Genomic DNA, 24510 nt, shown 5'->3' with positions numbered 1-24510 from the left:
TCAGGTCATGATCTCAGGGTCATAAGATCGAGCCTCGTACTGGGTTCCATGCTGAGCAGGGAGTCTGCTTGAGATTGTCTCTCCCTCTGCCCATCCCCCCGCATGTGCTTTCTCTCACTCTCTCTCAAAATAAATAAGTAAAATCTTAAAAAAAAAAAAAAAAAGAGCTAGCTGATTAAAATGTTTGGGGCTGTTAGAATACTCTCTCTCTCTCTCTTTCACACACACACACACACACACACACACACACACACACACACACCGTTATCAATGTGAAGCTGAAGCCAGTATAGGAGGTCAACAACCAGTAATCAAGCAAGGAGGATCCTTCTTTGATTTCAGAATTTGGTATCTAAATTTATATCCTTTAATGACTCTTGTAGTACATAGTGATTTTGAAGAATGCCAGAAACAGGTACCAGCAGTTTCATTTAAACTCTAAAATTAACAGTCTCATAATGTTTTGTTATAAAAAGTGGAAACTTCTCATGCTGTTTCTCTAAAAATCAAAACCTTCCTGGCACCAAACATCTCACCTGAGCATTAAGAAAGTCCTGGACTGCAGTCTTCCAGCTTCAATAAAGATTAAGGTTCCTAAAATCATGAATTAGGAATCTCATTCCAGTGTGAAACCACTTCATGGCATTCACTTTGATCTAACATTTCTTCATGCAGAGGAAAGTCTGCAATTCTTCTATTAGAGAAACTCATTTACTTTGTAGACTTATATAAAAGGCAACTTTTGGTGTTTTTACATGACTCCAAATTCAAGATTTCAAAAACTGAGAAACTCTGTAATTAGTAATGTATCTGTATTTGGATGTTTCAGGTATTTGAGTGCTTTAACCATAGTAGAACCAATAATAGCAGATGCAGGAGAGAATAAAAAACAGTTTCAATAAATCTGATCTATTCAATATCTGAATGAAATACATCTAGGAGAAACTTTTTCATGGTTAGCAGGATAAAAGGGTGTATTTACTTGCTCATTCATTTGATCTACAAATAAATATTTAATTTAAGTGGATGACTACTATGTATCTGGCATTGTGCCAAGTGCTAGGGATTACATAGTAAACTAAAAACTTCCATATTCCCTGTTCTCATGGAGCTGAGTCTATTGAGGCTAAGGCAGTGACAGAGTTTTGTCAAATAACTGTACTAATAAAAGTATAATTACAAACTCAGATAAGTGATATCAAATAAAAAGTACTCTTGGAAATCTTGTAATGAAGAAAGTTAATCTAGATAGTGGGGTGAGAAGTGGTGGGGAATCAAGAACATTACACAGAGCCAGGGGTCAGGGAGGTCCAAGAATGAGATCACATTTAGCTGAGAACCACAGAAACTCCTAAGAATTCAGGAGAAGCAACCTTTGTAGAGACATTCTTACAACTTAAGAATCACAAGTCTTCAACAGAAAAATAACCCATTCCTCTGAAGAATCAAACTATGATGAAGATTTAGCAGGGGTAACAGAAGAAACTTTGCTTCCCCCAAATCTGGATATGATCACATCTAAAAAATACCTTACAGCAACATCTAGACTGCTGTTTAACATAACAAACGGGCACCTTAGCATAGTCACACTGACACATAAAATTAACCATCACAACGAAAAAAATTAAGAGATGTGGAAGATAAAATGAGAAAACATTACATCTGTCTGAATGGTGTCCCAGAAGGAGAGATAAAGACTAGGAGGGAATCAATATTTACAGAAATATTGCCTGAAAACTTGTCACAATTGAAAGAAAAACATGAGATTTTACATTAAAGTGACACACAAATTCAGAGCAAGAAACTAAAATTAAATCTACAACTAGCCATATTGTGAGATTGAAGAACATAAAAAATAAAGAGAAAATAATCAAAGGTTTCAGAAGAAAAGACAGATCGCCTAATAAGGAAAGGTAATCAGAATGAGAATAGACTTTTTATTAGCATCAAAAGCTACACAAGGTAATGGAAAGATACCTTCAAAAGGCTCAGGAGAAATGAGTGAACAAATTGACTTTTATACCCAGCTAGATGATTGGTTAAGAAAGAAGTAAAATAAAGGTTTTGTTTTGTTTTGTTTTGTTTTGTTTTTTGTTTTTTTCAGACAAAGTCTGAGAGCTTTTTCAATCGGTGGACTTTGGTGAAATAAATATTAAATTATGCATTTCAGTACAAAAAAAAGAGTATTCTGAAGAAAGAACTACAATGCAAAAGCAATTTTCCCCATTTTAAATATTTTGGTAAAACTAAGTAAGCTTTAATTGCAAAAACAAACAGACAAAAAGAAGCAAAAACACCTTATTTTGAGGAGTTTAAAAAAAAGCAGAATCTAAAATACTAGACAATTAACATAAAAGAATGAGGGATGTGGTAGAAATTAAACTGTTCTAATCTTTTTAAGAGGGCAAAGATATTTTTAATGCTAGATTTTATGTCAGGAGAGGATGTTAAAAAATAAAAGGACAACTGCTATATGTAATGAAAATAGAAGACATTTCTAAACTAGTAAAGGAATAAAAAGTGAATTAAAAAAATTGAGCAGAAAAGTTAAGTGAAAAAAGCATGTAAAATAGTAAACAAAATAAGGTGTTGGAAGTAAGTCCATATATATCATAATAATCACAAAAATGTGATTGGATTTGTTTAATCTAACTTTGTCTCATGAGACTATCTCAGCATCAAAATAGAAAGGTAGAAAGAAAGAGATAGGAAAAGATATACTGGAAAATGCTAAACAAAGAAAGCTAGTGTTGTTAAATTTATTTCAAATAAAATAAATGTTAAGCTAGACCCTAGCCCCTTGAATTATCTTGAGTAGCCATATTTATATTCACTGGAAGAGGACCAGTAACTGAACTTACTATCAACTTCTGAGTACTCTGAGAGGTTCTCAGAAAACTTTCAGAATAGTGTCTTAGGGAACGTCATTCTGTTTCTAAACTTTTTTTATATACCAAAATATACCCAGGCACAGCGTTGCTCTGAGACACTATGATACATTGGGACATCTTCACAGCCTTTTAAAACCTCCGTTTTTGGCTTATAGGACTCAGTCCTTACTGTCTGGTTTGGAAAACCGAGATAATTTTAAAAATTTATGATTAAAAACAAAACAAAACAAAAAGCCACATTTAGGTTCTTGTATAGTATGAAAGACTTGATGTGTGTGAGACATTTGGATTAGTGTCTGGTTGATCGGTTTAGCGATTAAGCAATGTGGGACTGCTGACTGTAATTCAGCTTACCTACCACCAGATGGCACGTTGCCTAAATGCAGAAAACAAGTGTCTCAGACCTATTAAACAAGTAGCCATAAGAAGGAAAGTGACTTAACAGACAGAAAGGTGATTATAGATAGGTAGATAGATGATGATAGATAGATGATAGATAGATAGATAGATAGATAGATAGATAGATAGATAGATAGATAGATTCTACCTGTCAATAAATATGAATGACATTAGTTATCTACTTAGAGTTAAAAATCAACTATAATAATAATATAAACATCATCTAATTAAAAGAGTTTAGACTGGAGAATGTAGGCTCTAGACTCTTTGCTCTGCTACAAGTGTGAATTTTGGATGAGTCATTTGACCACTCTAAACTTATATGTCCTATACAATGAAGAACTAGGTGATTTCTAAGATCTGTTTCCAGTGCTACAATTCCATCCTATCATCTGTGAAAGTATATGAGAGAAAATACAACTAAACCGCCTCAGGCATCTTCTGAAATTTATACTTTCTTTTAGAATTCAAGTTTTATTTACTGTTTTACAAAACTGCTCTTGATTTTTAGAAATTCCAGATATTTGGCAACCACAGCCTAGGTTAGTCACATCCATGGTTGGGTTTGTAAGTTCTTATTTTATCTCTTAATACCAAAGACCTGTTCAAAGTCTGCCTGAAGATGAGCTCTGGTGAGCAGTTTGGCAGGTGCTTAGTGTGAGATCAAGGTCCTATCTTAGTTCTTGTGGGCCCTTGGAATGCCCTGAGGCTGCTCCTTCTCTCAGAGGTTGCACCCTCATTGATGTTTCTGAGGCTAGGATTTTATCCAGTTATCTAGGCTCCACATTGTGCTTGCCTCTTCCATTTCTAGCACTTCTACTTTTATCCAAGTCTTGACCTGGACAAGTCACTTGATTACATTGAATCTCTTTCTCCTCATCTGTAAATCAGAAATAATAGAACTTGCTTTTCATGGTTATGTGAGAATTAAAAGAGATAATATATGTAAAGCACCTAATACATGGGCAAAGGTGGACATATACTTTACAGATTTAAATTTCTTAAATTTTTGAGAAAAAATATATTCAGAGATAACACAAAACTCAGATGACACAATCTCAGGCAAACCTGATTAGGAGTTCAGAAGGTGAATACCTAGCAATGCCAGTGGGGCTACTCAACTAACTCTCAGAGGAGCTCAGAAATGAAAGGGACAAGGAAAATTTGTTGGTGTAATCTTTCAAAATAGAATGAAGTAAGGCTTGAAAAGAAAACTAGGGAGTAAAATATCATTCAGCTAAACATTTGAAAAAGACAAAGTAAATTAGATGAAGATCAATATTAGTTATCAGTGTGATGAAGCTGACCAATAGGTTGTTGCCTTAGACGCTATTAGCAGAAGTAGATTCTACAAGGGAGGTCTAGTCCTACTCTTTGGCTCAAGTCACATCTCAAGAAAAGCATTGTATTTGGTTCCAAGTTGCAAACACTATCAAAAGATTACTGGTTGTCATATCTTAAGACACAGATGCCCATAACCTGAATGAATGGGAGGTAGGGGATTCAAAGGAAATAGGCCAATTGTGGGTGTGAGATGGTCCACTTTGGCGGTTATGTTACTATTTGAAGGCCCCAAACAAGATCAATTGTCAAGACCGGGAAGTGTGTATGATTGTCAGATAAAATATAGGACACCCAGTCAAATTTGAATTTCTGAACTAAAAATTATTTATTTTTTATCCAAAATTCAAATTTAACTGGGAATCCTGTATTTTTCTCTGCTAACTCTGGCAAACCTATGGATGTGATGTAAGAAAACGGGTGTTCAACAGACAGAATCACAATGACAAGGATTGCAGGGGTTAAAAATCACATTAATTAGTGCAATACTGAAGCAAAATAACAATCTGTCAGTATTTAATTTATATCAATGTACTTTATTATTGACTACTGTCAGAATTTATAAAATTAAACATCATTGACAGTTAATATACTTTAAGTACTAAAACTTTTGAACATGAGAAAAAAATTCCTTCACTGGTACCAGCCTGGCTGTGTTCACTCACTCTTCAGTTTCTTGTGCCTAGGGCCTATTCCAGCTGGGTATCTGCAGAGCACAATTGCTGAGCTCCAGCTACTTCCCACTCTCTTGCACTCCCTTGAATAGAAAGAGCCTTTGTGCACACTGCGTAGGGACAGCCATCAGTCTCTGGCACCTGCTCAGCTGCCTGCATGTCCAGCCTGGAACCTTACTACTTCCCTTTCCTAGAGAAGATTGGAGGGACCTCAGAGGTTTACACCTGGCAATTGATAGCTGAGTGGTTAAGAGGGAATGAGGTGCTTTGAAATTAAGATGCCAGTGTTGGAATAAATGCAGGGAGGCTGGGTAGGGATTGAGAAACAGATTGTACCAAACCACTAAAGGTGAATGAAACAGCTAACTGATGTCTGAAGTGAAGATTTATGACAGCAAAAGTGAGCATTACACTATTATAAAATGTATGGAATCCTGGGATACCAGAGCACCAAAATCAGACAGACATTCGGTATCCAAAAACTCTGAAAGTGTAAGTGTAAGACTCTAGCAAGAGCAACCAAGCTCTGATGGTGAGAAATTTTATAACTAAAGATAAGTGCAATAAGTATATAGATACTTACACATATCAATTGTAGCACAATAGGCAGGGTTCTTCAGATTAATAGAACCAATCTCTATATAAGGAGATTTGCTATAAGAAATTGGCTATCAATGATTATGGAGGCTGGGAAGTCCAAAATCTGTAATTTCGGCCAGCAGGCTTGTGACCCAAGAGAACCAATTGTGTGAGTACAGAGTAGAGGCTGGTAGCCTGGAGACTGAGGACAATCAGTGGTACAGTTCCAGTCTCAAGGTCAGCAGGCAGAGACCCAGGAGGGTTGATGGTGCAGGTGAAGACAAGGGGCTGGAGAATTCCCTGTTGCATAGAGAAACCAATCTTTTTGTTCTAATGGGCCTTCAACTGATTGGATGAGGCCCACCCACATTCAAGAGGGCAATGTGCTTACTTAAAGCAATTTAAATGTTAATCTCATCCAAATACCTCCTCCAAGTTGACACATTAACCATCACAGGAGACACATACCACATTTTGTTCATCCACTCATCTGTGGATGGACATTTGGGTTACTTTCACCTTTTGGCTGCTGTGAATAATACTGCTATGAACATGGGTGTAATCGAGCCCCGCATCGGGCTGCTCAGCAGAGCCTGCTTCTCCCTCTCCCCCTGCCACTCCCCTTGCTTGTGCTCTCTCTCTCTCTCTCTCTCTCTCTCTCTCTCTCTGTGTCAAATAAATAAATAAAATCTTAAAAAAAAATACCCGTTTGGGTCCCTGCTTTCAATTGTTTTGGATATAAACCCAGAAGTGGATTTACTAGATTATATGATAATTCTGTTTAAATTTTTGAGGAACTGGCATACTGTTTTCCATAGCAGCTATACCAATTTACATTCCCACCAGCAGTACACAAGGGTTCCAATTTCTCCATATCTTCATCAATGCTTGTTATTTTCTGCCCCCCGCCTTTCTCTTATAATAGCCATTCTAATAGCCATCTTTCACAAGTTTTCCTAATGTTAGTGATGTTTAGCATCTTTTTTTGGTGCTTATTATCAATTTATATATCTTCTTTGGCAAAATGTCTATTCAAGCTCTTTGTCCATGTTTTAACCAGATTATTTTTTGTTGTTCAGTTGTAGTTCTTCATATATTCTGAATATTAATCCCTTGTCAGATACATGATTTAAAATGTTTTCTCTTGTTTTGTGGATGGCCTTCTTGTTCTTTTGATAGTGTTCTTCAAAGCCCCCAAATTTTAATTTTTGATGAAGTCCACATTTTACCTCATTTTTCTTTTGTTACCTGTGCTTTGGTATTTTATCCAAAAATGTCATAAAGCTTCCCCCTTATGCTTTCCCCTTCTTCTCAGAGTTTTGTATTTCAGAGTCTTATGTTTATATCTTTGATCCATTTTGAGTTAATTTTTGTATATGGCATAAGTTAAGGGTTCAACCTCATTCTTTTGCATGTGGATATCCAGTTTTCCCAGCACCATTTTTTGAAAAGACTCTCCTTTCCCAGGGTTGGTTTTTAGGAAGAAAAATCACGAAGGAAATTAACCTGAGGTTAAGCTGAACAAATTTTCAATGGATAAAATATCCCACTTCTCAATTATGTCAGATAACTAACTTACTGTTAACCCCTTTCCTCAATCAAAAGCAATCAGTTATATAGTTTAAATTAGTGCCAATTTTATACTGAATATTATACTGCTGTTTTGTTCTAAAATAGCCATAGGTAACATTGTGTATGTTTTCCTAAATTATTGTTGCTATTTTGTACTCAAGTGAATACTCCTGTTCCTTTTGTTACTTTTCAGATGGTCATATTTTTTAGCTTATTTTTTTCCATTTATCTTTTTTCTCTATCAAATCCATTCTTTTAACCTCTCAAGGTCAATTAGAATAGTTTTCTCATTTAACTGGCATACACTGAACTCCTACCTTTAGAAAAATGAAATAATGGATTATACTCCCTCTCCAGAGCCAGTAAGGAAGATGCTAACAATCTTTAGCTTAGGAGATAGATAATTCCAATGAATAATGGATGTACAAAAGGTTTCTAATGCTGATGATATCTAGTTCTAGCAAAAGCTTATTAAAGCCACTGGTCAAAAGTTGAAGTTGCCCCAGATGTGAGGATCGGAGAGGTGTGAATTCCTTAAGATTAATTTTTTTTTTTAAGATTTTATTTATTTATTTGACAGAGAGAGAGAGACAGCGAGAGCAGGAACACAAGCAGGGGGAGTGGGAGAGGGAGAAGCAGGCTTCCTGCGGAGCAAGGAGCCCGATGTGGGACTCGATCCCAGGACCCTGAGATCATGACCTGAGCCGAAGGCAGACGCTTAACGACTGAGCCACCCAGGCGCCCTCCTTAAGATTAATTAAATATATTCCTTAGACATTTATATCTCAATCTCACTTTAGGATATGGAGTTCTGCTAGTCTCCCCTCCTCCGCACCACAGCTAGTCTTACTACCAGCTTTTCCTGCTCAGACACTGGAATGATTGTGTTTGCTCCCATAACTTTATCCTCACTGAACAAAATGACTTACCATGTTGTTAAAAATGGAGTTCCATCATGGTTTAGAAAATAAAGGATATGGGCGCCTGGGTGGCTCAGTTGGTTGTGCGACTGCCTTCGGCTCGGGTCATGATCCTGGAGTCCTGGGATCGAGTCCCGCATCGGGCTCCCTGCTCGGCGGGGAGTCTGCTTCTCCCTCTGACCCTCTTCCCTCTCGTGCTTTCTGTCTCTCATTCTCTCTCTCTCTCTCAAATAAATAAATAAAAGCTTTAAAAAAAAAGAAAAGAAATGATATTACAGATGTTTTGCTTTTGCTATGCTTATTGGTGCCAGTGTATTTGAAATGAGAGTAAAAGAAAACTGGAGACCTAATATTGTGCACATTATTTCAGCCACTTAGTTTTTTAAAAACACATCCACTAAGTCCCTACACAGAAATCTTCAAAATTCATTTCAGTACAATCCACTGGTGTTTATGATTTCAGAGTAATCATACTTTAAACAGTTAATAAAGCATACATTTAGTCAAGAAGTCTGAGGGGCAGATATGTTGTGAATCTAACTCTGCAATTAAATGAGTTCAGTAGTTAGAAATGGAACAAAGTTCATCTATTCTAGTTTTAAAAAATCTACCTAATACAGAGAGCAACTTAAAATTATACAATGCAAATCAGAGTTGAAATTTGTATGTCAAACTCTTTATGGATGAAGATTGAAATATATGTTTTGGGGGCAGGGGTGACCATATTTACAAAATTTCTATTATAGAGAGAAATCAGCAAATAAGAAATCATATGTGCATGTACTTAGAAGTCAGCATTACTATATGCCAAGCAAATGTTTAGAAACCTCAAAACTTTTCTTTTAAATTTGATTTTAAAACCACACAGAAAGCCAAATTTTACTCTAAAATTTTAAGCAACATGAAAACTCAATATGCACATATTTAAGACTCTGAAATGTGCTGCAGCTCTTCTGGGATCATGAAACAGTAGCAAATAAATCAGACATATAGCTACATTAATTCAGGTTGTGGTGATTAACAGATAAAGTACATGAATATTAGGTTATAAAATTATTGGCACAAACAGTAAAATATTTCAATAGTCAGATTGGGATACAGGCTAATATGCAATTGGTAGTAATCAGTTCAGAATTAGCTTTATCATGAGAAAGCTATATGCACTAGAAAGGAAATGTAATATAATAAAACAGTAGCACAGGGACTCCCTGATGTAATAAATCATTTGAAGTGAAATCTGATAGGCACAGTGAGCATTTATTATAAAAGGCTTGTATCCAGAAGAAGAGGTGAGCATACTCCAGTGGTTTGCTAAATAAATAATAATGGAATAACAAGTAAAAACAAAAAACGTGTGCAATCTTGCATTTGATTCCTTCTTACCTAAGTTTGTTATTTCCATTGAAATGTTGAAATACTGACATTTTAAGTGTATATTAACAGTTGAAGTAGAGATAGGAGCAATAAATAGGGATTTAAAAAGCAGAGAAATTAACATGAATTCTTAATATCTGGCTATCCCAGTAACTATTATCTTGTGGTAATAGTACTCAGGGCACCTGAGTGGCTCAGTTGGTTAAGTGAACCTCAGGGCACCTGGGTGGCTCAGTTGGTTAAGCATCCAACTCTTGGTTTTGGTTCAGGTCATGATCTTAGTGTCTTGAGATCTAGCCCTGCTTTGGGCTCCATGCTGGGCATGGAGCCTGCTTAAGATTCCCTCTGCCCTTCCTCCCACCCTCTCTCTCTCTCAAAAACAAAACAAAACAAAACAAAACTCTCCTCTTCATTTTTTTTTTTTTGCCTCAGTCCCTTCTTTCTCTTAAATCTTAACTCCTACATGCAATGTCATTTGGAAATTGATTCTCATGTTTTGATTAATCTGTTAACTGGCTATTTGACCTGAACTAATATTACAGTTAAAAATCAAATAGAAAGTAACCTATTAGCTTTTAGATCCTGACACTGGACAATGTGGGAAAGTCTTAAGGTGACAGGAGTTGAAAAACAACTGTGAGAGACAAGTAACATTTACTGTTTAGCTCCATTTTTTGGTTACCCATCCCAATTTGGACTGGCAGCTTAGCAGTGTTAAGTAAGAACTTACCTACATGTGACCTTAGTTAACACTCTGAAGTCAACATGCAGATGCTTTTGCTTGGTTGAAAAACCTAGACAAGAATAAGAAAGGAAAATAGAATAAATCCTTAAGATTCCCACTTTGTTTTTTTCCTCTTTCATCTTAAAATGAGTCTAGTTCTCAGCCTAAAGATCACAGCCAAAAACATCTTGGGTTTCTAGTCTGAGGTATAAAAGAAAAACACAAAGTAACTTCTCTTGTTATACCAAATTCATACAAACCAAATAAAATTAGACAATAATACAGGATAATCATGGACAATACTATCACTGTGTAATTTTGCACAAATTTTGTCCCATGAAGTGCATCCGGAATTTCTTTCTGTGACAGTATTTTTTTAAAGCAATAATTTTCAAAGTTCAAGAAAGATCATAACGTCACTTAGATCTGCTTAAAATATTTCTCTTTCTTACCTGGTTTCATTGATTTTATCAACCAGTCAAGTTCAACAGACTTATTTTCTGCAGAAATATCTTAATAGCTTATTTTTATAACCCAACCAGCGAGTTTTCATGCACATGTACATTATAAGGAACTAACCTTTGACTATCTGTCAAAATCTATGGCAAATGAATAAAAAGACATATTTATTCTTCATATAGGAAATTTTATCTATATTCAAAATATAAAGGGCAAACTGATTATCAGAAAAATAAATTTGATGCATTTAGAATTTCAACTATTAATATATTAAAATATGGAAACATTTAGACCTTTATTTTAAAAGCCAACTAAGACAGGTACATAATTTTTTAAAGGAATATTGATTAAAAAAACCTTAATCATTTGTTATAGAGATTGAAATTTAATACTTGGAATGAAAAACAATACTACTCAATAGTGCCAATTGAAGTATTAGCATAAATTATAATAATTTTTATTTTGCTATTATGTCCTGGTGCTATTATCATGAATCACACATTCTTGAAGCACAATTTGTCTTTATGCAGGAGTATAGACTTTCCTAAAATTACAGTGTATGTGTTATGATGAATTCTGTCCTCCAGAGGGCAGTGCAGTACAAACTCAGAGGACCCTGCAAAAATTTAAAGAAACAAACCCAAAACCCCAAATGTTAACCCAATTTCATTTTATTCCAGTGGCAAGGACAACACAGCAGAATTCTTAGGATCTGCTATAATGCCAAAACTCCTGGCTGTAAGATAAAAACTATTGCCAGTTATCCAATTATTTTGACCATGTGTCAATCAATTCAATTTCCTTAATGGAGATTGTTTTAAAAAATAAATTGACTAAATTGATCTTCTCTTGGTTGGATACAGGTCACTAGATTTTATTTAAGAAGACAGTTGACAGAAATGGTTCTGGGACTCTGCAAGACTTTGCTTCAGGTTGTATGAGCTCCTTAAAAAAGAATTCTTCCTCTATATTCCCCCACACAATAGAAGGTACACACTTGATTTTATGAACTTATTTTTTTCCTACTTATGGCTCTCCAAAATCCTTTTCAAAACTAAAAGTTAAACCTAGTTACTGCAAATTATAAAAGCAATTATAGTTTTTATACCCTCAAGGACAGTTCTTGCAAAACTCCTAAAGCCTTTGTATTCCTGTTAGGTACTATTTAACAAATGCCAAGTAATATTAAACTTCAAACTCTGGCCAGCCAAGGTAAGGACATTAACCAAGCTCTAATATCATGCTAAAGAATTAAAATACTTGCCAGATGCCTTACATACATTGTCTTATTTAATCCTTAAAACAGCCCCATGATTTGGTACTAGTACTTTCCCATTTCATAGGTGAGGGAAATGAGTCATAAAATTAAGCAACCTGGTTGATGTTTCATAGCCATATGGCAGGAGAATTAGAAAGAAAATCCTGATCTTTCTAATGCTAAGCAGCTTTTTGTTTGTTTAGTTGACACACAATGTTACATTAGTTTCAGGTGTACAACACAGTGATTCAATTTCTCTATATATTATACTATGTTCACCACAAGTGTAGCTACCATCTGTCATCATACAATGCTATTAAGGTATCATTGGCTAATATTCCCTGTGCTCTGCCTTTTATTCCAGTACTTATTCATTCCACAACTGGAAACCTGTATCTCCCACTCCCCTTCACCCATTTTGCCCACCCCCACCCCCTTCTCTCTGGCAACCTTCTAGTTTGTTCCCTGTATTCATAAGACTGATTCTGTTTTTTGTTTATTCATTTGTTTTGCTTTTTAGATTCCACATATGAGTGAAATCATATGGTATCTGTCTTTCTCAGTCTGACTTATTTCATTTAGCGTAATACCATCTAGGTTTATCCATGTTATCACAAATGGCAAGATCTCATCCTTTTTTGGACAGTTGTGTAATATTCCATTGTGTGTGTGTGTGTGTGTGTGTGTGTGTATTTTTTTTTAAAGATTTTATTTGTTTATTTGACAGAGAGAGGGAACACAAGCAGGGGGAGTGGGAGAGAGAGAAGCAGGTTTCCCGCGGAGCAGGGAGCCCGATACGGGGCTCGATCCCAGGACCCTGGGATCATGACCTGAGCCGAAGGCAGACGCTTAACAACTGAGCCACCCAGGCGCCCCAATATGTGTGTGTATTTCATCCATTCATCTATTCATGGACACTTAGAATGCTTCCAAATCTTGGCTATTGTAAATAATGCTGCAATAAACATGGGAGTGCTTGTATCTTTTCAAAACAGTGTTGTTTTTAACCATTATGTTATTCTGCCTCTGAGTTTGGAGTGATTAGTGTTATGGTGTGACTAATATTATGCTCTAACCAGTTTTGGTAAGGCCAGTCAGATAAACTTTAATGAAGATATAGCACTCTGAAGGTAAATGAGGCACGTGTACTATACCAATTTCTGTTCAGAGAAATGTGTTTAACAATGGTCTTCAGGGATGACTGGGTGGCCCAGTCAGTTAAGTGTCTGTCCTTGGCTCAGGTTGTGATCCCAGGTCCTGGGATTGAGTCCCTCACTGGGCTCCTTGCTCAGCAGGGAGCCTGCTTCTCCCTCTGCCTGCCGCTCCCCCTGCTTATGCTTGTTCTCTTTCTCCCTCTCTCTGACAAATAAATAAATAAAATCAAAAACAAAACAAAACAAACAAACAAAACAAATATAGCGCTTCTCAAAGGGCCCATCCTGGGAACTCATTAGAAAGACAGTTTCTCCTGCCCCACCTCTAAACCGGGAAGAGAAGGACTCTAAATCACAAGAAAATCTTATCAATGGAGAAGGCATCAACTTAGATCTGCATAACAAACCTTACTTTTGTTTACATAATTTTCCTGGTAACCTCCAGGTTACCCATAACTGGGCTTCCTGTCCCTCCCCCATCTACTCCTCCTCCCCCAAAGTTTTTCTTTTTGTCTTTAGCTGAAGATAGTATTTAAGAGGATGGATTAGGCTATCACTGAAAATTCTTTATTTTCCCATGGGTATCTCCCATGTGTACATGAGGTACACATGTTAAATAAATGTGTGCTCATTTTTCTATTGTTAAGCTATCTTTTATTATAGGGGTCTAAGCTAAGAACTCAGAAGGGTAAAGGGGAAATTATTTTCCTTCCCCATACGCTAAAATTGTCAAAGACTGAGAATAGAATAGTGGTTGCCAGAACCTAGGGGCAGGGAGTAAGGGGGGTTGTTATTCAATAGGTCTAAAGTTTCAGTAATGCAAGATGATTACATTGTAGAGACATGTTCATTGTACCTATAGGTAACAATACACTTAAGTAGATCTCATGTTAAGTGTTCTTACGCAACTTAATCTTTTAAAGAATACAAAAAATATATATTTAAAGAGTCACATCAAATAAATTCAGTTTGTACCTTGCTTGAATTTTGAGTCATACTAGCCAACTGTGAGAATATCATTTTGAGATAACCAGGAAAGACTGAAAAGGGACTGAACATTAAATAATAAGAAATTATTACTGTGATAATATTATTGTTCTATTTTTTAAAAAAGTATCTTAAAGATTCATAGTGAAGTACTTATAACTGAAATAATAGTATGGTAGAATCTGGCTTAAAATACTCTATTCAAATAATAGAGATGAGATAAGGATGTTGATCATTCTTGAGGCTGAGCAATAGATTTGTGGATTTTTATCATTATCTGTTTTTGAATATGTTTGAAAATTTCCATAATTAAAGATTAAAACAAATAAATAAACAAAAGACCCCCTGTTTGCCAGAACTCTTTGTAAATATTGCAGACTTCCTGAAGAATGAACTATAAGTATGAAATTCATCAACAAAATATTTTCAGTATATCATAATATAGCATTCCTAATGTCTAGTGAATTCAAGTAATATGAAGGTGCAGATAGTTTAAAACTTCAAGTAGACTTATCTTTGTTCACAAGACAATGGAAATGAGCAAAATACATGGAGCTGGCTTTAGTAATAGTTCATTACAAGCCACATGATTTGAGAATCTTGATGAGAAAGCCTGTTGAGTTCAAAGTTAGAAGCCATTATTGCCACAGGCAGTCTGCTTCTTCTCCGAAGAAGAAGAAAAAGAAGAGGAGGAGGAGGAGGAAAAAGAAAAAAAACAAAAACTGGCATTACAAAGCCATCTGTTCATGTCCCAAGCTGTTTACCTGGCTGTTTGCACTGCTTGTCAGAAAAACATTTGGATATTCCCACCACGGCATGAGGGTCAGGCTATCCACCTGGTGCTAGTGACCCCCTGGTTATTTGTCTTCTGTAGCTAATGTTTTAGCTCACATCAGCTTGGGACTTGGACAATTCGGCTATCCAGCCTCAGTTTCTCAGTCATCTAGACCCTTAGGGGAACATCCCCTCTTCCATGTCCCAGGCCCAGCTCTGGTGTTCTTGCCAATTCAGAACTGACAGTACAAAAGGTTGATTTGCATGTTACTCATAAATAACTTAGCCAGGATATTTAATATGTCTACTGATCTGCTTCAGCATTTTCCTTACATCAGCCTGACTTTAAAGAACTGAAACTAAGTCTAGCCATGCACAATTTATTGTTTTTATAATTGTTATTTTTCTGTTTGCTTGACAGTTGCTTTCTGGGTGGGATGAACACTAATGGATATTGTCCAAGATAATGTTACTTTAAATCTAATTCCATGCTTTACTAAGCCTTATTAAAATAAATATCCATGCGCACTACTTCTTTTTTTTTAAAGATTTTATTTATTTATTTATTTGAGAGAGAAAATGAGAGAGAGGGCATGAGGGGGGCGGGTCAGAGGGAGAAGCAGACTCCCTGCTGAGCAGGGAGCCCGATGCAGGACTCGATCCCTGGACTCCATGTGCACTACTTCTATGAATTTGACTACTATAGATATGTTATAGCCGTGGAATCATGTAGTATTTCCTCTTCTGTGCCTGGTTTATTTCACTTAACATAATGTCCTCAAGATCATCCATGCTGTAGCAAATGGCAAGATTTATTTCTGTTTTGAGTCTGAATAATGTTACATTCCATGTATATACCACAGGTTCCTTTTCTGTTCTTCTGCTGGTGGATGCATGGTTTGTTTCCATAAATGGCTACTCTGACTATGCTGTAGTAAACATGGGTGTGCAGACATCTCTTAGAGATGGGGGGGGAGTTGTTCAATGGGAATGAATTTTCGATTATGGTAGATGAACAACTTCTAAAGATCTCTGTATGATATAGTGACTATATTTAACAATAAAATACTTCAAAATTTGTTAAGAGGGTAGGTCTCATGTTAAATATTCTTACCATTTAAAAAAGAAACACAAGCAAAACAGTCTTTGGAATATGTTGGATATGTTTATTAATTTGATTGTATCGATATCATGGGTGTTTGCCTATATCCAAACTCATCAAATCTGCATGTTAAATGTGTGCAGTTTTTTTATACATCAGTTATACCTCAAAAAGCTGTTTTTAAAAATGGCTGCTCTAAAAATAAATAAAATAAAATAAAATAAAAAAATACTCATGGGTTTATTTCTTTGTCAATTCAATTCAACGGTATTACACAGAGTACCTCATATATGCCAAACTTGGTACTAGGTAAATAGAAATACAAAGATCATTAAGACATGATCTCTCCCTTGAGAAGCTTACAGTTCATCTTGGGATCAGGTTGATTGTGGGACATAGTAGAAAATAGCCATGTAAATGTTGGAGAAGAAAAATTTTACTCTCCACTTCAATGTTCTTCTCACTGGACTAAGAATTCAATTGGCATGAAACAGATTAAGAGGGAAAAAGAAGTTTAATTATGTGTGCATGGAGGCCCAATAATAAAATTAAGACCCAGAAATGACCAAGGCATGCAGTTTTTACACACATTAGAGAAAGAAAATAAATCTGTGAAAAATGGACAGGACAAATAAAACTTATGTTTTGGGGCTTCAATTAGTAAGGAATTCTAAACAGAAGTTGGGCTGGCATAGTAAATCAGTAAAAGTAACAAGGTTTGTTTATACAGGCTTCTTTGGCCCTGAATTCCCTATCTCCGATGATATCTCTACCTCCTGGCACAGGGTGGGTACTCTTCACATGTGAGATTTATTTCCTGCTTTCTGGAGACAAAGGAGGGTCAAAGTATACATTTTGCATTGGCTGTTTCTTAAGTAATCAAAATAATCAATATGCCAAAGTGGCATATTTTGGGGTTGCTTGCCCTGAGTCCCAGCATAAACAAATAACTGTAGTGGAATACAATAACTATGTTCCAGGAATAGTGTAGATAATAAATAAATAAATAAACAGTACTTAGAAGTATCAGTGTATTACAAGGGCCCTATGACTTTTGGCAAATGAGGTAAAGAGAACAAACGTCCCAAAGCTTCAAAGTCATACATTATTCCCATAAATACATTGGAATAAAAAGTTACAGCTGCAATGTATAATATGGTAACCACTGGCCATGTGTGGCTATTTAAATTTAAATTAGTTAAAATTACATAAAATAAAAAAGATCAGTTTCTTACTGGCACTACCTATATTTGAAGTACTTAATAGCTATATGTGTTTACTGGTTACTGTATTGAATGGCACAGGGCATTACCATCATTGTACAAAGTTCTATTGGACAGCACTAATTTACAGTGCAAAGATTTTTAACAGTCCCTTTCAGACTCTAATGTGCATAAGAATTACCTGAGTATCTTTCTTAAATGTTAATTCTCATTATAAGGTCCAGAGTGGGACCTGAGATTCTGCATTGTTAACAACCTCCTGGATGACACTGATGGTCCATAGACCATTTGAGTAGCAAGGGTCTATACTATTCCATTAACGCCAACAAAAAAGTAATGTGTCAAAGGGACTTTTTCAAACTTCCTTTGCTCTGAAGGAATATTTCTTTTAATGGAGACATGGAAAAAGTTAGATGATTACTATGTCCTTAATAGAAAGGACCTCTAAAATATTTGAGGTTATATTCTACAATTCAATCATATCCATACTAAAGTCTACAAGTACCTACATTTAAAAAACTTCAGTTCTGAAACATAAACTGTAACAAAACTATCTCTGCTTTAACTATGCACAATCATATCCTTTCCCCTCTGATTCTTGACATTCATGAATCTATAAAAAAAAATCAAATAGGTCTCCAATCATTTTTAAATTAAATTAAATTGAACTGTATTTATTCACTAAAAAATTCTAATATATTTAACTACTGTTCTAATAATGCCACCTACAGTTATCTCTTTTGATTACTTCATTTCTTTTTTTTCCTTCAGGTATAGATTTTTTTAATTTAAATTCAATTAATTAACATATAATGTATTATTGTTTCAGAAATAGAGGTCAGTGATTCATCAGTCTTAAATAATACCCAGTGCTCATTATGTCACATGCCCTCCTTAACGTCCATCACCAGTTACCCCATCTCCCTACTCCCGTCCCCTCCAGCAACCTTCAGTTTCTTTTCTATGATTAAGAGTCTATTATGGTTTAACTCCCTCTGATTTTGTCTTGTTTTACTTTTTTCCTCTCTACCTATTATCTTTTGTTTCATTTCTTAAATTCCACATCTGAGTGAAATCATATAATTGTCTTTCTCTGATTGACTTATTTCACTTAGCGTAATACCTTCTAGTTCCATCCACGTCATTGCAAATGGCAAGATTTCATTTTTTTTTTGATGGTTGAGTAGTATTTCATTGTATATATATATATACCACATCTTCTTTAGCCATTCATCTGTTGATGGACGTCTGGGCTTTTTCCATAGTTTGGCTACTGTGGACATTGCTGCTATAAACACTGGGGTGCAAGTGCCCCTTCAGATCACATCACTACGTATATATCTTTGGGGTAAATACCCAGTAGTGCAATTGCTGGGTCATAGGGTAGCTCTATTTTCAACTTTTTAGGAGCCTCCATACTGTTTTCCAGAGTGGCTGTACCAGCTTGCATTCCCAACAACAGTGTAAGAGGGTTCCCCTTTCTCCACATCCTCGCCAACATTTGTTGTTTCCTGACTTGTTAATTTTAGCCATTCTGACTGGTGTGAGGTGGTATCTAATTGTGGTTTTGATTTGTATTTTCCTAATGCTGAGTGATATTGAACATTTTTTCATGTGTCTGTTGCCATTTGTGTCTTCTTTGAAGAAATGTCTGTTCATATCTTCTGCCCATTTCTTGACTGGATTATTTGTTTTTTGGGTGTTGAGTTTGATAAGTTCTTTATAGATCTTGGATAGTAGATAAAATGTTATCTGATACAGTATTTGCAAATATCTCCCATTCTGTCCTTTATCTTGTTTTTTGTTGACTGTTTCCTTTGCTGTGCAAAAGCTTTTTCTGTTGATGAAGTCCCAGTAGATCATTTTTGCTTTTGTTTCCATTGCCTTTGGAGACATGTCTAGCCAGAAGTTGTTGCAGCCAAGGTCAAAGAAATTGCTGCCTATGTTCTCTTTAAGGATTTTGATGGATTCCTGTCTCACATTTAGGTCTTCCATCCATTTTGAGTCTATTTTTGTGTATGGTGTAAGGGAATGGTTCAGTTTCATTCTTCTGCATGTGGCTGTCCAGTTTTCCCAAATCCATTTGTTGAAGAGACTGTCATTTTTCCATTGGATATTCTTTCCTGCTTAGTTGACCATAGAGCTGAAGGTCCATTTCTGGGCTCTCTATTCTGTTTCATTGATCTATGTGTCGTTTTTGTGCCAGTACCATACTGTCTTGATGATTACAGCTTTGTAATATAGCATGAAGTCCAGATTGTGATGCCACCAGCTTTCATTATCTTTTTCAACATTCCTTTGGCTATTTGGGATCTTTTTTATTCCATACAAACTTTAGGATTATTTGTTCCAGCTCTGTGAAAAAAGTTGATGGTATTTTGATAAGGATTGCATTGAATGTATAGATTGCTCTAGATAGCATAGACATTTTAAGAATATGTGTTCTTCCAATCCATGAGCATGGAACCTTTTTCCATTTCTTTGTGTCTTCCTCAATTTCTTTCATGAGTGCTCTATAGTTTTCTGAGTACAGATCCTTCCTTTGCCTCTTTGGTTAGGTTTATTCCTAGGTATCTTATGGTTTTGGGGGGAATTGTAAATGGAATCGACTCCTTAATTTCTCTTTCTTCTGTTTCATTGTTAGTGTATAGAAATGCAACTGATTTCTGTGCATTGATTTTATATCCTGCTACATTGCTCTATGAAGCAATGAGCTCTATGTATGAGCTCTAGCAATTTTGGGGTGGAGTCGTTTGGGTTTTCCACATACAGTATCAGGTCATCTGTGAAGAGTGAGAGTTTGACTTCTTCTCTGCCAATTCCAATGTCTTTTATTTCTCTTTGTTGTCTGATTGCTGAGGCTAGGACTTCTAGTACTATGTTCAACAACAGTGGTGATAGTGGACATGCCTGCCATATTTCTGATCTTAGGGGAAAAGCTCTCCGTTTTTCCCCATTGAGGATGATATTCGCCATGGGCTTTTATATATGGCTTTTATGATATTGAGGTTTGTTCCCTCTGTCCCTACACTGAAGAGTTTTAATCAAGAAAGGATGCTGTACTTTATCAAATGATTTTTCTTCAGCTATTGAGAGGATTGTATGGTTCTTGTCCTCTCTTTTATTAATGTAGTTTATCACACTGATTGATTTGCAGCTGTTGAACCACCTTTGCAGCCCAGGAATAAATCCCACTTGGTCATGGTGAATTATCCTTTTAATGTACTGTTGGATCCTATTGGCTAGTATCTTAGTGAGAATTTTTGCATCCATGTTCATCAGGGATGTTGGTCTGTGATTCTCCTTTTTGGTGTGGTCTTTCTCTGGTTTGGGAACAAGGTAATGCTGGCCTCACAGAAAGAGTTTGGAAATTTTCCTTCCATTTCTATTCTTTGAAACAGTTTCAGAAGAATAGGTATTAATTCTTCTTTAAACGGTTGGTAGAATTCCCCTGGGAAGACATCTGGCCCTGGACTCTGGCTTGTTGGGAGATTTTTGATAACTGCTTCAATTTCCTACCTGATTATGTGTCTGTTCAGGTTTTCTATTTCTTCCTGTTTCAGTTTGGTAGCTTATATGTCTCTGGGAATACCTCCATTTCTTCCAGATTGCCTAATTTGTTGGCATATAGTTGCTTATAATATGTTCTTATAATTGTTTGTATTTCTTCAGTGTTGGTTGTGACCTCTCCTCTTTCATTCATGATTTTATTTATTTGGGTCCTTTCTCTTTTCTTTTTGATAAGTCTGGCCAGGGGTTTATCAATCTTATTAATTCTTTCAAAGAATCAGCTCCTAGTGTTGATGATCTGTTATACTGTTTTTTGGTTTCTAATTCACCGATTTCTGCTCTAATCTTTATTAATTGTCTTCTCTTGTTAGGTGTAGGCTTTATTTGCTATTATTTCTCCAGCTTGTTTAGGTATAAGTTTAGGTTGTATATCTGAGATCTTTCTTGTTTCTTGAGAAAAGCTTGTATTGCTATATACTTCCCTCTTAGGACTGCCTCTGCTGCATCCCAAAGGTTTTGAACAGTTGTGTTTTCATTTTCATTTGTTTCCATGAATTTTTTAAAATTTTTCTTTAATTTTCTGGTTGACCCATTCATTCTTTAGTAGGATGCTCTTTAGCCTCCATATATTTGAGTTCTTTCCAAATTTCCTCTTGTGATTGAGTTCCAGTTCCAAAGCATGTGGTCCAAAAATATGCAAGGAATGATCCCAATCTTTTGGTACTGGTTGAGACCTGATTTGTGACGCAGTATGTGATCTATTCTGGAGAATATTCCATGTGCATTAGAGAAGAATGTGTATCCTGTTGCTTTAGGATGGAATGCTCTGAATATATCTGTGAAGTCGATCTGGTCCAGTGTGTCATTCAAAGCCCTTATTTCCTTGTTCATCTTCTGCTTAGTTGATCTGTCCATTGCAGTGAGGGGGTGTTAAAGTCCCCTACTAGTATAGTATTATTATTAATGTGTTTCTTTAATTTTGTTATTAATTGGTTTATATAATTGGCTGCTCCCATGTTAGGGGCATAAATATTTACTATTGTTATATCTTGTTGTTGGATAGACCCTTTAAGCAGGATATAGTGTCCTTCCTCATCTCTTATTACAGCCTTTGGTTTAAAATCTAATTTGTCTGATATAAGAATTCCTACCCCAGCTTTCTTTTGATGCCCATTAGCATGATAAATGGTTTTCCACCCCCTCACTTTCAATCTGGAGGTGTCTTTGGGTCTAAAATTAGTCTCTTGCAGACAGCATATCAACTGGTCTTGCCCTTTTATACAATCTGATACCCTGTGTCTTTTGATTGGGGCATTCAGCCCATTTACTTTCAGAGTAACTATTGAAAGATATGAATTTAGTGTCATTGTATTACCTGTAAAGTCACTGTTTCTGTATATTGTTTCTATTCCTTTTTGGTCTATGTTACTGTTAGGCCCTCCCTTCACTTAAAGGATCCCCTTTAATATTTCTTGCAGGGCTGGTTTAGTGATCACAAATTCTTTTAGTTTATGTTTGTCCTGGAAGTTTTTTTTTTTTTTTTTTTTTAATCTCTCCTATTTTGAATGACATCTTTGCTGTATAAAATCTTGGCTGAGTATTTTTCTCATTCAGCACCCTGAATATATTATGCCAGTCTTTTTTGGTCTGCCAGGTCTCTGTGGAGAGGTCTGCTGCCAGTCTAACGTTTCTAGCCTTAGGTTATGGACCTCTTGTCTTGAGCTGCTTTCAGGATTTTCTCTTTGTCTCAGATTTGCAAGTTTCACTATTATTATATGTCAAGGTGTTGACCTATTTTTATTAATTTTGAAGGGGGTTCTTTGTGCCTCCTGGATTTGAATGCCTGTTTCCTTCCCCAGATTAGGGAAGTGCTCTGCTATAATTTGCTCCAATATACTTTCTGCTCTCCTCTCTCTCTTCTTCTTCTTCTTCTGGGATTCTAATTTTTCTAATATTATTTTGATTTATGGTATCACTTTTTTCTTGAATTCTCCCCCTCATGATCCAGTAGTCTTTTATCTCTCTTTTTCTCAGCTTCTTTATTCTTCATCATTTTGTCTTCTATTTCATTAATTCTCTCTTCTGCCTCATTTATGCTAATAGAGCCTCCATTTTTTATTGCATCTCATTAATAGCCTTTTATTAGATTTTAGTTCTTTATTTCTCCAGAATGGGATTCTCTAGTGTCTTCTGTGCTTTTTTCAAGCTCAGCTAGTATCTTTATAATCATTATTCTGAACTCTAGTTCCAGTATCCTACTTACGTCCATACTGATTAGGTCCCTGGCAGTCAGTACTGCCTCATGTTCTCTATTTTGAAGAGTTTTTCTATCTTTTCATTCTTGCAGAAAGTGCTCACTTTTCTATATGTAGAGTTGTAGCTATTCTTTTCTTAGATTTCTGATGAGTTTGCAGGTGTTCAGAATGATTTGATAGCTATGTAGCTGAATTTCTGAGACAAGGTGAAACTAAGGTCTCCTAGTCCTTTGCCATCTTAGACCAAACAAGTTGATTACTTCATTTCAAAGTTTTGCTTTTCTTATTATTTTTTTAATTATAAGAATAATGGATCTCATGAAAAAATAATTTAAACTTAAAATAGAGGACTCATTCTTGTTCAAAAAAATAGGGTTGTTATTATTAAGGAGAGCATGAAAAATGAAAATAGCCCTAATTCCTTGATACTAACAGGATGTATGCCACTTCTATTCCTGTTCCCATTTACTGTCTCATTAAATTCAACTAGGATGTAGCATTCCAATGTCAATTCAAAACATCCATTTCCGTAAAACAGGTCAGGCATAATTTCAGTTTTTTATTCAGCATTTCAGTACTGACATAGCTCTCTGGAAAAGTCTTAATTACGTTTTGATGTTGCACATTGTTTATCGGTATGGCCTCTAATCCCATGCAAAAACAAACAAAAAACAACACACTAAAATAAAACAAAACAAAATGAACAAAAATAGGACTCTTTTCATTCTTCTTTTACTTTGAAAGTATGTAGACATTTAACTGTCCCACAATCTCTTAGAGACATTCCAGTTTCCTCAAAATGGGCCTTAATGACCTGACATTATTAATTTAAATAGCCAATGTAACAATATATGCCTAAGAGAAAATAGTTTTACTAACGATTGAATCACAGGGAATTTATAAAGTCATATTATGTATTTCCTATCTCAATGAAATTATCCAGATTAAAAAGCTAACAAAAACAGGAATCATGTTTCCTACTAATATGCTGAAAAGATGATCCATTAGTCACTCCTTTCAAATTGTTAACTGGCTACTTAGAATCTTTCCAGTCCTATAACTTACTGATTTGGACAGAATACTATGAAAAGGAAAAAGTGAGTGTTCAGGGGAATAGAGACAATTATGGCTAGACTGGGGAGGGTTAAGATCAAGCCTTCATTGAGAGAAGAGATGCTTGAGATGGTATGCAGAGCCTTACTGTTATTTGGTTTTCTTACCCAGTTAAGTTTGAAATCATTCTGCTCTTTGGTTTTCTTTCAGCTGTGTAGATTAGGAGGATCTTGTGGACCAAACATCCTATACTTATATTTG

At 35.7% G+C, this 24510-nt stretch overlaps 1 long non-coding RNA gene across 1 annotated transcript in view; it reads right to left on the bottom strand.

Annotated features, from left to right (window-relative positions):
• Nucleotides 1-24510, bottom strand: part of LOC141373894 (uncharacterized) — a 533790-nt gene that overhangs the window by 42109 nt on the left and 467171 nt on the right. The window contains exon 5 of the long non-coding RNA XR_012380290.1: nucleotides 10481-10544. This is a non-coding gene — a long non-coding RNA (uncharacterized lncRNA). The remainder of the gene's footprint in view (nucleotides 1-10480; nucleotides 10545-24510) is intronic.

Source organism: Callorhinus ursinus, unplaced genomic scaffold (assembly GCF_003265705.2).
Source record: "Callorhinus ursinus isolate GAN/ISIS: 27379988/994484 unplaced genomic scaffold, GSC_fseal_2.0 scaffold12, whole genome shotgun sequence".
In the NCBI taxonomy this organism is placed as follows: Eukaryota; Metazoa; Chordata; class Mammalia; order Carnivora; family Otariidae; genus Callorhinus; species Callorhinus ursinus.
The sequence above is the reverse complement of the archived record's forward strand: the minus strand, read 5'-3'. Positions and strand labels throughout refer to the sequence as shown.